The sequence below is a fragment of the Solanum tuberosum genome, unplaced genomic scaffold (assembly GCF_000226075.1).
Source record: "Solanum tuberosum cultivar DM 1-3 516 R44 unplaced genomic scaffold, SolTub_3.0 scf00009, whole genome shotgun sequence".
In the NCBI taxonomy this organism is placed as follows: Eukaryota; Viridiplantae; Streptophyta; class Magnoliopsida; order Solanales; family Solanaceae; genus Solanum; species Solanum tuberosum.
The window spans coordinates 800,310-803,918 of record NW_006238935.1 but is presented as its reverse complement, the minus strand read 5'-3'; the positions used below and the strand labels follow the sequence as shown (position 1 = coordinate 803,918).

General features: G+C 39.8%; 1 protein-coding gene across 1 annotated transcript in view; it reads right to left on the bottom strand.

The window, feature by feature from the left end:
• The window catches only part of LOC102589481 (uncharacterized), a gene marked incomplete at its 3' end in the record, with an annotated part of 15,686 nt that overhangs the window by 4,796 nt on the left and 7,281 nt on the right, over positions 1-3,609 (bottom strand). The gene's annotated exons all lie outside the window — the stretch shown is intronic.

Here is a 3,609-nt window from a genome sequence, read left to right as displayed (position 1 = left end):
ATCAATCCTTTTCTAGTGTATTACATGCAAAGTGATAAGTTAGGTATCTCTAAATCCTTGGTCCGGCATCTAGAGAATTTCACCCCGCACCTTGATCCGGCTACGTGTGTATAATTTACTAACCCTTACCTTTACCTCATATTAGACATCATAATCGATGTTTGGCTTAGTTATTACTTCGCACCAATCGACACTAGCCTATTAGATAGTATCACACTAAATCTATGTTGATAATTCTTTTCTTGTTGATTACCTCCTTGATCCGGCAAGTAGCAACAAGGCGAGTTCTAACGCGTGCACTCGTTAAAAAGACTTTTAAACGAAAGAATTATCAATGCATGCAAAACACTATTCAAGAATTACTTATTTACTATTCATACTTTGTTAATCGCTCATGGATCCCACAACCCTAGTTGTGAAGTTTAGTTACCCATAATAGCAAGAACACAATTCATAATATTAGATGAAGAAATCATGAACTTACGTAGAACGAATAATAAATCCAGAATTTCAACTTGAGTTGCAAAGCCAAAATCTTCAAATGAATGTAGAAAATCAATAATAGCTAGGGTTGCAACTTAATCCTCAAAGTCACAAAGTAAAACTAGAATAATAATGTCTAACCCCCAAAAACGAGGTTTACATGCCCTATTTATGGAAAACAAATCCTAAATTAAAAGGGAAACGAGTTAAGGAAAGTTTTGTTCAAGTACGCATCTTCAATCCACGAGACCGACTTACGGATCATCGATGGATCTACGGTCCGTAAGTCCCTTCCGTCAGTCAGGACTTAGAAAATATTTCAGCTTCCAAAAATCAGCTTCTCTGAAGCAAACGACGGACCAGCAGTACGGACCGTAGATCGATCTACGGTCCGTCCAATCCCCTCCATAGCTCCAACACTTAGAATCTTCAAAAATCAGGTACTGGAACCCTCGCAGTATCACTCTACAGATCAACAGTACGGTCTGTAGATCAATCTACGGATCGTCAATGGACGCCGTGGTTCCACACTTGGTCAGATTTCCCTGATTTGTCTTCCATGCCTTGCTTGCTGATATACGGTTATCACCTACGGACCGTGAATGGACCTACGGTCCGTAGATCACCTTCGTGAATACCTTTCTTTTGCATTTCTTTCAGCTGTCTCTACACTTCCGCGCCTGAACGTCTTTCCTGCGAAACATGATAAAAACACATCAAAACCAATATAAAAAGGCCTTAGACACACACATCTTGTAAGTAAAATGTATTAGAAATACCGTATACTCACGGTATATCAGTACGCACCTATAAACAGTTTATAATTAATCTTATATCGGTAGATTTGCCATATTGCCTCGACTTGTCGAAACGTCCGTAGAAATTCATAAAAACAATCATAAAAGAGTCCCGAGATGATTACCTTAATTAACCAAGTTAAAACTTTGAAGAAACACCAATAATTACAAATTTATATCTTCAAAAACCAGCTCTAAACGCAGCAAATAGAAGGGAAAAACGATTGCCACGTGTAGGGATTACGTTTCTAGGCACGGGGTAATGTTTAATGGTAGAAATCGTCAAAACTAACCTTCATTATGCTAGGACTTCATAGAAACCCTCTCCTAAGCTTTCTCTCTGGATTTAGAACTGAAATGAACTGTTTCCATGGCTAAAAATGTTAAATAGCCGACATACCATATTTCCGGATCCGACCCGAATTCTGCCATGGCAGTCCCTAGTAAAACCTTCATAACTTTTTACTCAGATGTCCGTTTGATACGGGGTTTTGTGCATTCCAAAATAGACTCGTAGGTCTTCGATTTAATGGGTAATAGGCCTTCTAACGCCTTATATATGGTGAGAAAACATCCAATACATTTGACCCAAATTTCAAAGAAATCTTTAAAAAGGAACTTATGATAACTTTCGCCAACTTTTATTTTTCCACTTACTTAACTTCAAAACTTGAGATAAAACCCTTGAACACTTAAAATATGACATACCACATCCTTTTTAATTTATTACTCACCCTCTTTGTCTTTCCATGAAGGTACGAGTTAATTTAGACGTTTTGGAAAAATCGGGGTGTTACATTCTTCCCCCTTAGAAACATTCGTCCTCGAATGAAAAAAAAATAAAAATCTGAGTCACACAATCATGTCCCTAGGAGTTGCCAAAGTGTAGGCAAAGTATCATTTGTGAATGTGACTATCCATTACCTGAAACGCAGAAATTCTAGCCTAGGCATCTCACATGACGACATAAATAGCTAAGCACTATAACTCCGCAATAACAGTGCGAGCAAAATACAACGACAACAACCATAATAATAAGCAATAATAAAAAAAATGGATAGGTTTCTAAGCTTACTTCACTAATATAAATTGATATGCTATCACCCTGGGGTATGAAACAAGTGAGGATATTTGGACCTCATGCCATCCTTAGCTTCCCAGGTCACTTCTTCTCTATTCTTGTTTCTCCACAATACTTCAACCGAAACCACCTCCTTGGTCTCAATTTACAGACCTATCGATCTAATATGGCAACTGGAGTTTCCTCGTACGACAAATCCTTTGTGATCTGAACATCCTCAACTGGGACAACCCGATAAGGGTCTCCTACACACTTCCGTAGCATCGATACATGGAAAACTGGATGAACAGATTCTAGCCCCAAAGACAATTCTAACTCATAATCCACTTGTCCTACCCTCCAAAGGATCCGGTATGGCCCAATGAATCTTGGACTAAGCTTGCCTTTTTATGCCAAATCTCATAACACCTTTCATAGGAGAGACTTTTAATAATACCCAGTCATCGACACAAAACTCTAAGTCCCTTCGTCGCATATCTGAGTTTGACTTCTGTCGGCTATGAGCTGATAGCAACCTTTCCCGAATGAGCTTAACTTTCTCTATTGTCTGCTGGACTAAGTCGGGTCCGATCAACCCTGACTCACCTACCTCAAACCATCCAATGGGGGATCTACATTTTCTCCCATAAAAAGCCTCATAAGGTGCCATCCCGATGCTGGAATGATAACTATTATTGTATGCGAACTCAATAAGAGGCAAGTGGTCATCCCAACTTCCCTTGAAGTCTAGCGCGCACGCCCGTAACATATCCTCGAGTGTCAAAATTGTGCGCTCAGCCTGATCATCTGTTTGAGGGTGAAAGGCAGTACTAAGATTAACATGTGTCCCTAATCCTTTCTGGAAGGACTTCCAGAAGTTGGCGGTAAATTGAGCTCCTCTATTAGAGATAATAGATATTGGGACACCGTGCAGCCTAACAATCTCTCTAATATAGAGCCCTGCAGAGTCTTCGACTGAAAAAGTAGCCCTGACTAGTAAGAAGTGGGCTGATTTTGTTAGTCTATCAACAATTACCAAAATAGAGTCAAACTTGCAAAGCGATCGAGGTAACCCTGTAATAAAATCCATATTAATTGCTTCCCACTTCCACAAAGGAATGGCTATATCCTGAACTAGCCCAGCGGGCTTTTGGTGCTCAACCTTCACCTGTTGGCAGTTAGGACACTGCGCCACAAACTCAGCAACGTCCTTCTTCATCCCCTGCCACCAGTAGATCTCCTTAATATGATGGTACATCTTCGTCAAAC